The 14176-nt window shown below is 44.6% G+C and overlaps 1 protein-coding gene across 3 annotated transcripts in view; it reads left to right on the plus strand.

The window, feature by feature from the left end:
• The window catches only part of GRIN2B (glutamate ionotropic receptor NMDA type subunit 2B), a 207535-nt gene that overhangs the window by 114829 nt on the left and 78530 nt on the right, over window positions 1–14176 (plus strand). The gene's annotated exons all lie outside the window — the stretch shown is intronic.

A 14176-nucleotide genomic window follows, 5' to 3' on the forward strand; every position in this document is an offset into this window, starting at 1 on the left:
CTTCAGTTTCATCTGAGGCTAAGATATAGCTTTGCTGCCCTTTGGGTAGGCATCACAATGTTTTCTTGTCTAGTGGGAGCCCCCATGCCTTTCTCCTGCCCTTAGGACACAGTACTTCGTCCAGGCTCCAAATCAGACCACATCTCACAAAACTGACCCAAGCTTGGACTCATCTGGCCTGCTACCTTTCCCCAGTAGCATCCCCTATGCTGACCTATAGAATGATTCCCAACACCTTACTTCAAGATTTCAAACGGGCCCAGCCCAAAAAGAAATTCTCTTTGTGAGGTCACCTGCTTGAAATTGGTCCCAAAAGAACAGACTTGCCAGGGACTTCTCAATACAGACCATAGAATCATAGAATGGTTTGTATTGAAAGGGATTGATAAAAACATCTGGTCCTCACCCATCTGCTATGAGCAGGGACACCTTCCATTAGACCAGGTTCTCAAAGCCCTATCCAGCCTGGCCTTGAACTATCCCTCCTTGTGCTGGGAACCCCAGAGCTGGATGCAGCACTGAAGGTGGGGTCTCACCAAAGCAGAGCAGAGGGGGAGAATCAATACCCTCACCCTTCTGGCCACACTGCCTTTGATGTAGCCCTGGATATGGCTGGCTTTCTGTGCGGGAAATGCACATTGCCAGGTCATGTTGAGCTTCTTGTCAGATCTGAAAATCAGCACTGATTTGGATTTGATTTATTGGTTGTTTCACAATCAAAGTCCATGTGAAAACACTAATCCCATGCTGACTCTTTTCTGCATTGACTTGTTTACTGCTTAAGCCCATAACAGGTCATTTTTATAATTTCCTTTCTCTTCCTCCAAAATGTTGACTGGTTTTAGGTTCCAAGAACAGTTGATATAAGAGTTTGACCCTTTAGTGATTTTTCACTATTTTTCATCCTGATGCTGAGATTATGAAGGCATTATTGTGGCATATTTGCATCAGACACATAGGAGGTTATGAAGCTGAGAAAAGTCAGTCAGCTGTTCTTCCCTCATCAAGAAAGTTGAGAAAAACTCTGCCACTGTCCGTGCTTATTTTCTTTATCCCATATAATGTGATTAGATAATCTTAGAGGTGGTCTGGAGGCCTGGGCTTGGGCTCCAATCTCAGTAATAAGCAGAGCAATGCGGATTAATCACTTGGTGGTCCAGCAGAGCTGTGATTGGGCTCAGAGCGCAGGGGCAAGGATTTTTTTCTTCTATTTGAGCATTGTCTGCTGGCTGGTTGCTTTATTTCATCAGTACCGATCATTTAGAGAGATAAATGATCAGAGCACGGAGAACTTCGGGATCCCCAGCTCTGAAATATATGTGGGAAGACCAAGCTGCTGTTGCAATAAAAGTTAAGCTGCTTCATTGGTGCTATACTGTCAGTAGTAATCCAAACACATAACTTAAAAACATGCAAGCCAGGCCCTTTCTGTTTGGTCCGTGTCCTTTTCTGTGATGAGGTGGGAACTGGCATCTCCTTGCTTTATAACTGCCTGATTTGCAATCTCTCTTTCCCTCTTCCCCCACCCTCACAGCAGCCTGTCCTCATACTACTGATTCATTGTGCAATCAGATGGGTGATAACAGATGCTTCAGGAGAAGGGAATCTTCCTCCACAATTTGCTTAGCCAGTTGTGTGGTTGGAGTAGGAGTCAATTCCTTCCTGCCGTCTGCAGCCGTCTGCAGCCTGAAACGACTCATCCATCCCTTTCCATGCTAGGGGTGCAACTATAAATACTAGCAAGGGTTCCTAGAATTTGCCAGCCCTTTGGAAGTTCTTTCTCCAAACTCTGTCTTTGACCATTTCTTACAGCACCAAAAGGCGTCTGACGAAATACAGTGTGCAAAAGGGTGTGAATGGTTGCTCATTTCGCTGAGTTGCCTGCCGTCCAAGTGTGGCAGATGCGGGTTAGAAGGCAGAATTAACTTATTTTCACCGTGTACTTCATTTCCATTAACAGAATCTCCTCTAATTTTTGCTTGGCCACACTATTGTGACATCTGTCACGTAGGTTAGGACATGTGCTATACTGGGTGGGATAGACACAGTTGAAGGGGACCTGGCCTTGTGCAAATGTGAACCCAACAACAACAATAACTCTGCTTCTTTCCTTGGTAGCTAAGTTTGCAGGGAAGTAACATTTCCATCTTGATTTCAGTGATTAGGAGTGACATCCTCTTTCTACAGCCATCTGGGGTGTGAAAACAAATACATTTGCGTGGTCCAAATCGATCCAGAAAGGTGGAAAGAAAACCAAGGGCTATCAGAAAAATTATCCTGCTTTGTCTTGCTGCTTTCCGCCCGCTCTCGTTGTTTCGTTTGCTGACTTGTATTTCCTCTCACTCTTCAGCTGGGCCAAATTTGACTCTGTCTGGTGGAGGCAAGGGCAGGAGCAGTGTCAAGGCAGTTGAGAAAGGGGGAGAGGAGTGGCACTGGGGTTCTTGGGGTTGAGATAGCCTCAGGGCTGGCAAGGTGACTCCCCCAGCACCTCCCAGGCCCCACTCCAAGTCCATTTCTAGGATCCTGACTGACTTTGGCAGTTGGCTGCCGATGGAAGAGGGTTTCCATGGCAATGTACCAGTGCTGCTTGCTCCCTCCTCAGCACTCTGCCTCTCATTCCCTCCCTCTCCTCACCCCCCTCCCCAGCCCTCCTGTTTCTCAAGCCTGTTGCCATGGAAAAGTCATAATTCACAAAGAATTTCAGATCCCCCCACACCCATTGGGGTTTGGGTTTTTGGTTTGTTTTTTTTTTCATGTTAAAAGTTTGCTTTTCAGTTTAATGTGTGGGTAGGGAAAGCTGTATCTGCCTCTTTGAAACCTTGTGCCTTGGCAAGAGGGAGGTCTTTATCTTGGAATTGGAGGTCCTCCTGGAGGGAGGGTGGTATGAAGCTCTGCATGGGAGCTCCAGCTAATGGGCCCCCCATCAGGGTTATGGCCTTGGGAAGTGCTTACATGGCACTGGAGTTTATGACCAGTTTTTTTGAAGGGACCATGTCATTTGGCATCTGAATCAATGATGTATAAGCACCCAAGACATGTTGGAGAAAAAGGAGGAGTGAGAGATTTCTGAAAGGTGCCTCCTCTTGAGGCTGCTTTTTCTGAAGTGGTTTTGGTGATTGCTGCCAATAGAAGAGGGTGCAGACAACTCATGCGCTGCCACAATATGTGCATAGCAAGAGCTGTGGGAATGATGCAGCCGAAGGTACTGAATGAGACCAGAACTAGAGCCACATTATTCCATTCCACCTGGTACTCAGGCTAATTTCCAAGCTTTCAGGGTATGTCCACATCTCTCAGGACTTGTGGATGAGATTTCTGGGTTATATTTTAGTTTGTTAGCTTCAGTACCTGTTAAAGGTGAAAATATTTAAATTTCTGAGAGCTGGTTGAACTGGAGGGAGCTGTGGTATGGTAATAGATGTGGAGCTTGACCCTCTGATGCACTTTCCATGGAAATGTTCTGGTCTCACTCCTGGGACACTTGTTTCTATGTTCAGATTTCCCACCGTGGACACTGTGGCCTGGAATGCTGAGATGCTTGCTGGAAAACTGTTTTCACTGTATTTCTAGGACCAAGGAGTCCTGTAAGTCTCCTGAGCAAAGAAATATTCTTGTCAGATTTCCTACTCTGACTTTCAGGAGGGAGAAGGAATAAGGTTCAGATAATATATCCCAAATTTGGACCTTGTACTTATTTCAGACCTCCTGAGAGTCTTTTATTGGATGCAATGTTAGTATCATGCCTGAGGCTTCTTTAAAGTGACCTTTTCTCAGAGAAGAAGCAGAGAAGTAATTCAAGATCAAATGCAACTCTAGAATAAAATGGCACATTTATTTCACTGGAGATGAAGCAACATGGGCTGAAGTTGACTCTTTTCTTGCTTCAGGACGCAATAACACTGAGGACGCATGCTCTGTTTCATTTTTATATATATGACTAGGTTCAGGTGGTCTGCTGCAGTCTCCTTATCTACTCATCATGGTTACCTCTCCCCATTGTCTGTGTGTACCAGGTTTGTGAGTCACTAGTTGCTCACCTGACCTCAGATGCTGAAGTAGTCACGGAATCTGGCCTGGACATGTGGAGTGTGGAGTGTAACACTGAGTCCTTTCAGACTGTTAGAAAAACTAGTGGTTTACAAAACCATAAAGTCATAGTGCTAGGTCATTTTAGAGCCTCTTCTTTTTTTGGATTAATCCCTGGAAGGTGATGGATTTCCAACTGCCACACAGAAAGCAAAAAGCCTGATCTCTCAGCGATGCTTGCAAAAAGCCTGATCTGTCAGCAGAACTCTACCTTATTTCTTGGCAATATGCCTTTACTCTGTTCTAGACAGACATAATTTCTTCAGTTCCATGTCCTAGGTTGTTTGTCTACTTCCATTTTCAACCTGTTCTCCAACACTGCTGAGGAGGAAGCCTGAGAAGTTGCAGCAGCGTGTTGGGCACCTATCAGGTGGACCCCATCTCTGTGTTTCACAGAGGCTTCTGAACACTTAGCAGCAATTATAAAAATTACTCAACCACTACCAATCTGATCTAGGAGTTGAATTATTGACCAGAATGCAGTATTTCCCTTCTTTTTGCACCTGTCAGACCTCAGGGAGGAATCCCAGAAGATTTTCCAGAACACTATATGAGAATGTAGAGAATATCAGCAAACCAGTCACCCTTCTTGTGCTTAGCAAGACCTTGTGTAGCCCCAGATCTCTCTCTCTCTTTTACCAAAAGGAAGAGAGAGAGAGACATGTAAGTTGATTTAACAGAGCCTGGACTACAAACTACATCACAAAACACTCTCCAAAGTTAATAATACAAGGCACAAGTCGGATATGATATAAATGATGTAAATGTGTGAACTCTGAGTAGGACTTTGGCAGTGTTCCCAGCCGTGTTCAAAATGTACCCATGATATTTCTATCTCCCATATTGGGAACCCACTAGAGACAGGCATAAAAGACTTAGGTTGGGTTTATTATCCATATTTATCATTCATTTCAGAATAGCATCTTCCTCCCACACTGATCCATCCTCACGGCACTACATATGCACCCAGCTCAAAGCAGGATTCTTCACACCCTGGCTTTTGGGGCAAGAGTTGAGAATGGTGAGGTAGGCTTGAAGTGTGTGTTGGGAAACCCAAAATAGATGGTGCAAGGGAATATGGACTGTAGCTATACAGGTGGAATTAACAGAAGCAGTTTGCAAGCTGTCAGGACATGGGACTTTGGGACAGAAAGGAAGCATGTCAGAGTGTAGGAAACCATGTGAAAAACTGGAAGGAACTTCTTGGTATTTATCTCTCTTTTCTATTTTCCCAGTGTTTGAAAAAGGGATGATGTCAGTGAAAGAAGAGCGCAGAGGTGTTATTGCTGTGACTGGAGTGGGAATAAGCAAAGGCTGGGGGCTGAGGATTTGCAGGGTAATTTTGGACTTGGGACCTGGGGTCTAGGGAGCACCCAAGTGGGGACATGTTGACTTTTAGGGCCTTGTTGTCACAGTCAGAGCAGAGAAAGTACCAGCTGTGCAGTTGAGCTGGCTGCAGTGAAGGCAGCAGTGTAACAGCAGTGTCTGTGTTGGAAGTGCTGATGGAAGTGGTGGATGCCAGCAGAGAGCCAAAGGGAAGCATGGCAGACATGGCAGATTGGGTGGAGAAGCAGCCACACAAGGAAAGGGCTGATGGTGAGGAGGCTACTAATTGCACCAAGCGTTGTTGGAGTGCTAACTACAAGTGAGGACAAGGATGACTAATTACAGACGGGATTGTGAAGAGGAAGAGGAGGCAGGCTCGAGGAGGGGTGGTGAGGTCTGTGATTATGGCACTTTGTAATGAAGAAGATGCTGATCAGTGCGTGACTACAAGGGTTTGAGCTCTGGTATTAGCCAAAGCTGTGTTCTTCACATGTGCCAGCTTGTGGCTTTCTTGCTTCTCCTTCTGTCTTACTTTCATTTTATTTGATTTGCTACTGCAGCATTTTCCTTCTTTGCATGTAGTGTGGATAGAAATGCGTTAAGGCTTTCATGTAGAATAAAAAAGGGAATGAAGAAATCTTAATTTGGACACTACCCCACTGGTGATGTATCCTGTGCCCCTTGTCACACAAATGCTAGCTGGGAGGCCTTCTTGAAAGAAAGAGGTTTACCTAATGATATAGGGGAAAAAAATCACAGGAAAGCTTAAAGGAAACAGGGAAAATAAAAAAAATGAACCCTAATAGTTCTGAGACTTTCCTCAGCCCAAGGAAGGGTTAATGCTTTAAATGCAATGTAATTTCAGCGGCAGTAAAGAACACGTTTCCATGGAAACATCAACCCACAGAGGGAGAGAAAGAGGGAGAAAGGAGAGGGAACAGCAGCAGAGGGAGAATGGCTCCTCTGGTGAAGGAAGAGCAACCTCCAGACCCTCCCTTCCTAGTTACAGACAGGAGTGATTCTTTGTTTATTTTTTGAATCGATTTCCCCTTGGAAATGTTATAGGGAAGAAAGTGATAGGGTGCCAGCTTGGCCAAACTGCTACAGACCCAAGAAAATCCAGTCACACTTTTTGGAGCGAGCCTCCTTGCAGGCGTGACTCTGCTCCTGCCAACACTGTGAGTTCATTGCCCCTTACAAATGTGTGAATGCCTCCAACACTTGATAAACTTGGATAACCCCTAAATCACTAGTGGTTTCTCCTTGGGTCAAAAAAGTTGAGCTAGTTTGCTTTTTCTGAGAATATAATAAAAGGATTTATTTCAGTCTCCAGCTGGTTTAGCCTTGCCTGGCTTCTGTCAGTGAGATGGACCTTTCTGGCAGATTTGAGTGGCTTTCCGCAAGCAAAAATGTTCTGAAAGCTCTATAGGAAAGCTGACATGTTCACCTGTTTGCTGGTCTTGACTCGCAGGACAGAAACTGGAATGAGCTCTGGGTGGATAGCGAGATGCCCTGATGGCTGGCTGCACACCCGCATGCCAGCCACCTTCAGGAGACCAAAGAGGTCCTTGACTTGCACAGCTGCTCGGCCAGAGTTTTTAAGCCGTGGTCCACAGCCGTGTGAGATTCCAAGGGGATGTACAAAAATTATTAAGAAAAGTAAGGCTGCTGTCAGCGGGATTAAATTCACTGCATAGGGACAATAGTTCAACTGGAATATTTTTTTACAGCCTTTCAAATTGACAGAGCTTGAAAGACATCATCCTGGGTGAAAAATCACTGAAGAGCCTCATTTGACTTCTGGTCTGTGACTGCTTCTCCTATCAATGATTGTATGACTATGCCTTAAGACAGATAAACAGGACATCTCCTAACCTTTCAGTATTTGCTTTATTCTAGTGGTATGGCTTTCATCAGCGACCCATTGTTGGTGCCAAGACATAATTATGACCCATTGTCGGCTGTTCTGACAAATGTAATTTTCCATGCTTTTACTGCCCCATGTAAGCTGATTTTTAGTCCTTTCATATGAAAGAAATACCTTGAAAGCTATTTTTGCTTTGGAGAAAAGTGATATGTTATCTGTACCTAATGAATAAGGAAGGATGTAAAGGTGTAGCAATAAAAAAATAATACTTTAAAAAAGTAATTGGCAGGAATTTAATAACTCTGTAAAGCTTTCCAGCTTGATCCAATTTTGGACTGAACATTTAGTTTTTATTTTATGCAGTGACTGTAACAATTTTGACCTTAAAGCTAATTTTCTATTAGCTATTTTCTGTTACTTAAAGGTTTGGTGAGTCAGTTCAGAAGTATATTTGTTTTTATCAAAGCTTTTCTGGCTAAAAAAGCCTTTCTGAGAATAGGCTGATATCCTATGACATTTATAGATAGTTCCAGCTTTAACAGACTATGCTCTTAGTGTTCCCTTAGAACACTTTTCCTTATTTCTGTCTTATTTCCAGTGGGGCCAGAAGATGTAGAGGTATATTCCCTAGCTACTTAGGACTGTGTCGTTGACCCAGGGGAAAAAAAAGGACAAAAAAAAAAGATAAATTTAGAAGAAATCAGAATTTGTAAATCAAGTATTTGGGGTTTAAAAGGGAATATTTTGACATGGAAATCCTATATGCTGTCTCTTGTGATTAGGAGCATGGGCATTTTGTATTCCTATTTCTCCTTCACAAAACTTGGACTAAATATTCAGTGATATTCCTTCTCCTGTGAGGTGATGCTGTTCCTTGTAGGATTCTTTCCATGTGGCACATCACAGATGCATTTTAACTGGGACTCTTTTCCACAGAAGAAAGGGTGGAAGGTGTCACACAACAGACCAGACTGTGTGGGAGCATGATGATACCGGAAGCTTCATCTTCTGTCCAAAATTACTATGGTTTTTAGATCTTATGTTTCTTTTTCTTTCTAACAAAATGTTGACCTCTTCATGAGAAAATGTTGTGGCCACATTCTTATCCCATTTAAAAACTGGTTTTGCCAGATAATTTTTCATGGCCCTGGCATTTGTGAAAATAGGTTAGTCAGGATGTCTGTGAAAAAAAATTGGTTTTGGTTGAAATTTCAAGATACTGCCATGACCAGCATAGCACACAGGGCAAAATCAAGATTTATCTTGCTCTTCTTCCCATGAACAGGTTACCTCATCCTGTTATATAGTGTGTGTCACTTTATCCTACAAGTCACAAGCAGTCTGGCTTTGGGACTGTCAGCAGCACCCTGGCAGGGGGAGTGTGAAATGCCACGAGGCCTGAATGGCCCCTCTTTCCCCATTAGTGACTGCATAGGATGATAAACAAATGGGAGATCAGGTCCTGGATGACTGTATGTAGGCAGAGGAAAAATGCATTGTGAAAACTCTGAAGCTCACACCAGCAGCCTTCCGCCCAGGTGTCACTGGTGTCCTGTCAGCCCCAGGTTGGAACCCGTGTTCCCTTTGGAGGGGTAATTCAGTGACTCCCCCACCCTGTCTGCTTCCTGATGGATACCTGTCTGTGAGGCAGAGCCCTGTGGGGCAATGATGAGTTTCCCCTTACGTTCTCAGGAGGGAGGCTGGGGGCTGCACACGCTGTGGAAAGTGAGCTTTGCTTCTCATTCTCAGGAATGGTCCCGTCTCATTAGGATCAAGCAAAGCGTGTAGGAAAGCAGCCCTGCCATTGCTGTGGCTCCCTGCATCCTCCAAGGATAGATATATCCTCAGTCCCCAGGAGCTGTCATCTCAGAGTCTTTGTGAAATGACAAATTTGTGGTAGATAAATAGAGGAAATGGGAAACAAAGTGGAAGCACAATTTTTTTTTTTAGATTAAGAGAGGGATTGATGTAGGAGATTCATCCTTCCACTGTACAAAGGAGCTTTCACTTGGAAGTCTCGGCACACATACACATTGCTTTCAAAGCAACTTTGCTAAAAATGTTGGAGAAAGGATAGTTCAGTAGAAATTTGTCTTCCACCAGAAATGGTTATTTCAGAGGTCAGGATCAAACACCAAGAAAATTAATCTTCCTAGAGGTGAGGGGCCAGTCTCAGTGGATTGACCAGTATCACTCCATTGATGTCAGATGAATATCACTGATTTATTGCAGCCCAGTAGCTGCCCTCTTGTCTTCTAAAAAGGTGTGGACAGCAGAGACAAATCAAATTAATCTCTTACATCTCTGTTATCTTTTAGCCTGAGGCATATTTCCTAATCTAGATGATCTCTGAATCTTTTTGCTTAATGAAAACAATCTTGAGCTCTAGGTATTCTCTAAGGCTACTGGTCAGACTGATTCCCAGAAGTAATTTAGGTTGTAGTCTGGGCAGATCTTCTGGTGCAGGATGCCTGTACAATTTGGAATTTGGTAGCATTCTTTTCTACTCTTTCTTTCTTACAGTGCATCTCCCCATATGCAGTGGTACCACTGACAGTGAAAGAGAAAGAAATAAATGCAGAAGAGTGAAATATCATTCCCTTAAGATTTAATTTTCCTAGTCAATGGTTGCTTCTGTTTTTTTTTTTTCTAATTTGTTTTGGTTTTGTTCTTGGTAATAGCCTCTTGTTACATAAAATCAGCTGCACTCATGCCCTTTGCATGGAATCCTTTTGCTGTAAATTGTACCTGACACCAGACAGATGTTACACAGATAGAGCCAGATGTGCCCACCTTTCACAACTCTGTGAGCCACTGACAGCGCAGCCATGTGAGGGACAGTGCAGGGCAGTGAGCAATGAGAGAACCTCTGAAAGGCTCAGCCAGGATCAGGATTTTCAGAACAGATTCCATGGTGAAATTTGATCAAAGGCCCAGGCAAAGCCTGTTTTTGCCTTTTTTTGGGGTGAACAATTGGGTTTGATATCCTGTGGAGCCTGTCTTACCTCAGGAGAACTCATCCATGCACAGCTGGGTCTGGACAGCTCTGGTGTCTGAGTTGGCTGTGCTCTGAGGCACAGTCAGCCCCGGAAATTTTGAACAATGGTGTAGAGAAATAATATCTGTATTATTTTAAGCCTTCCATGGGTTTGGAGAATAGAGGTGTAAATCAGAAGCGAAAGGGATCAGTTGTGGTTTTCTCATTAAAAAAGTCTCCACTACTTCAGTCACTCTGATGAAGGCATTAACAGCGTAGTTAGTGCTGGTTAAGTCTTTGATCTGTCAACCACTTGCCCCTTGAAGGTGAGAATTCCCATTTGTAGATCAATATACCAGTCCTAGACTCCCTTTCCCCTGTCGTTTGAGTCCGCCTATCTTTTTGTCTGTCCATCCTTGTTCAGGGGCAGGTGTGAGGGTTGGGCAGGACCCTGCTGCAGGGCTGGATTGATGTTCTCTGCCTTGGTTGTTTGCATCAGGCAAGGCTGGGTTGGTCTTGCTGGTGCTGAGAGAGGGAACGTGGTTTGGAGCAGTGGGCACTTCTACTAAAATGCAGTAACATGCTTTTGCTTTTTTGCTCCTTCCTGGTCGTGAAGTGGGTCTGTTCCCTGATACCTCAGACTAGTGAATTTTTAACACTGTCTCTAGGGGGAAAAAAGGCTATTTCACCATGCAGATTCTGTGGAGTAAAGGCCTTTCATTGCTTTCATCTCACTGCTGTTATGATTGGCCTCAGTGTTTCCCCCATTACAGTGAGATTCCAGACAGGATGATGGTGGTGTGCATCCCTATCCCTTTATCCTGCATCACATTCCACCTGCCTTTTGCCCTGCAAAGGTAAAAGGTATCCCACAGATTTTCCTTCCCCACCCTCCACCTACACCTTGTTTTTCCCTCGTGTGCTGAGCTGCAGAGATGACTCCCCAGTGCTGACTGTGGAGAGGCTGTTTTATTTATATGGTCTGTCTTATTCAGGGAAGCGATCGATGGAAGGATAATCACGCCATTTCAGACAGACTGCTTGTCTCACTGAAGCATAACCAGCACTGACAGGACGCAGGGGAGGGTGTGTGTTTGTGTGTGCTGCACACATGTGAGGCAGGGAATGTGACAGTGAACCGATGCAATGTCCAAATTTGCCCCTCCAGTCAGCAGGCTTAGGAGGAGCTGATTCCAGGCAAGGCACTGGAGGCAGAAGTAGGAGTGGCAAGTGCTGATTTCAACTGCGTCTCCTTCACGCCTGTCTCTGGGGCAGAGAAAATTTGGTTAGCACCCTTTCTGTGTTCCCTCAAGCCCCCTGTGCCCACCATCTGCCCCCTCAGGCTTTCTCCATCACAGCTGAAACCATTTAAAATGCCATCATCTCTCTGCTGGTCCTAAATTGGCCATCCGATGTGGTTTTAATGCTCTATTAGCTATGCTTAAAACACTCTCCTTTAACTTGCAGGGCTGACAGATTTATGTCCAGGATGGGTGATGTTACCTCAGAGCCCAGCATGGGGCTTAGGTCCCCCTGAGTCTAATTTGCTTTGTGCCCAAGGGCATGTTCCTTTGCTCCTGCCTGCTTTCCATACCACAGGGCTCATGGGGTCAGCCTGTTTCCACAGGCTGTGGATGTTTTGCTCTCACCCGTCTGAGTTTGGGCATTGCATCCGCTGCATTGCCACTGGGCTGGCAAAGGGCTCAACCCTTCTCTGCTCGCATCAAGTAATTCCAGAAGCTGCCACATAAGCAAAATCCTTTGCTGAAAGGTGATTCTAGCAAATTAAATTAAATTGCATGTGTCAGCCCCCACCATGCCCCCTTTCTCTTTCTTAGAGTGCCAAACATGCAGGGATTAAAATTTTTACAGGCACGGTTTCCTCCTGGTTTATGTCCCCTGCATGCACAACCTGCTTGCCCTCATGTTGTGGCCCTGTTACATCTGGTGGCTCGGCTCAGACATGTCAGGGAGGCTCTCAGCCCCCTGCCTGCCTGCTTAGGGACTGGAGTGTGTGTAGTCTGCAGGGAGGAACCAGATGCCCCTGGCCAGAGCAGGCAGCAGTGGTGCTGATGTAGCAGAGCAGCAGTGCTGCCTGGGGAGCACTGCTGCTGCAGTAATGGTGCAGGGCAGAGTCACTTGAGTGTGGCTGCCTTGCAGCATGCTGCTGACTCGGCCTGCCTGGGAGTCCTTCAAGCCCTGATGCTTTGTCACACAGGCTCAGTGCAGGCAGGCAAGCCCTGCAGCTCCCTGCGAGCTGCTCTCGCCCTGCATGCCTGCCTTAGCTGGCAGCATAGGTACAGGAGAGCAGGGAAAGCTGGGGGGGGATGCCACTTCTTCTGCACTTCTCCTGCAAACTTTTGTAAACATATTGCTAATGGGTTGGAGAGAAAACACTCTGAAGAGTTATATTGCCAAATTTGGAGACTAATTTCAGTCATTAAGGTGTGAAGCAAGGGATTTTAGTGCTGCTTTAAGTGTAAATCTCGAGGCAGCTCCAAGGATTGAAGTCGTTGATGATCCCGCCTTGATTATTATTAGAGGTTCTAATCTTTCCAGTGAAAATGAGCATAAATGACACCCTCTTGTCTCATATCTGTTGCTGATTTCTGTGAACTCTTCTTGTCAAGCTGTGCTAGGGAGATTCCTGTAGTGGAATCGTTCTTGGGTGTAAGAAGAAAGACGGCTGAGAACGGTTTAATATTGGTGTTTGTTTAATTAGATGTTGGCATAGCTTACTAATTACTGACATATAAAGCTGCAACTCCCATCAGGCTAATGGCATCCTCATCTTCTTTGAGCCTTTCTCTGTCTTTACTCTGGTGGCCAGTGCAGAGGAGTCATGAAGTTGTAGTCTTGGTCCACTGGAAGATCCCTCCCACCACCACCAGAGCCTTAATTAGGTCTTGTAGGGTGCACATACCTGGCAATGATCCGTGCCTGGCATTCCTGAGTACCAGCACAATTCACACAGCTGAGGGAGAAAAAAAAAGTCAGAAAAAGAGCATGTGTGGTCCTGACATGGAATGTTTAATGTTTTATGCATAAATCTTATCTTATGGCTAAGATTTTCCAGGTGGACGATGTTTTGGGGTTCAGTCAATGTTTGTGTTCCAAATGGCTTTGGTTTTTGGAAAATAACCCATAATCTGCCTTTGAAAATTGTCCTGTTGCAGATGTTTCATGCTGGGCTCCCTTATGGCCATGTTTCCAATGCTGAACACGTCCCTTGAAGGTCATAACATGGAGCAAGTGTGGAATTTCCTTTAGAAATAAACATAATTGCTGATTGCACTTGGCAATGGGGAGTGAATAGATGAGTTTGGTTGATTAATGGAGTTAAAACAAAAAAGTTTGAAAAAGGAAGAAACTAAAATTAAAAAAAAAAAAACAACTGCCTTTTTCATTTGTTTGAAGAAGTTTCCCTGATACAATGATTTCATTAGATTCGCAGGGAGGTCTCTTTGTGCAGATAGTAGGAAAGCATGAACCCACTGAAAGAAGAGGTTTTTTCCCCTCTTATTTATTTTCTTGAAATTGGTTCAAATTGAGTTCATAAGGGACAAATTGAAGCTGAATATTAGGAAATGTTTCCTGATGTCACAGTGTAATAGAATAGAAAGCCTCTCATGTCTGTAATAGAAATGTTGCTTGTGTAATTTATAGAACTGTGCAAAGCAGGGGAGTGCAGAGTCCAGGGGCCAGCCCTGCAGGCAGCTTGGTCACCTCTGCCTCTCACGGTGATGTGATGCTACTGGTGCCAGAGCAGATTTACAAAGGTAAAATCTACTTCATGCAACAGGATTGTGAATTGAAGTGAAATATACGAACAGGGTAAACTGTCAGAGTGCCATGGTGATGTCATATAAACCACTGAACTGTGAAATGTGTATTTACCTCCTCTTCCCTACAGTGTATTT

Source organism: Melospiza melodia, chromosome 4, assembly GCF_035770615.1.
Source record: "Melospiza melodia melodia isolate bMelMel2 chromosome 4, bMelMel2.pri, whole genome shotgun sequence".
Lineage (NCBI taxonomy): Eukaryota > Metazoa > Chordata > Aves > Passeriformes > Passerellidae > Melospiza > Melospiza melodia.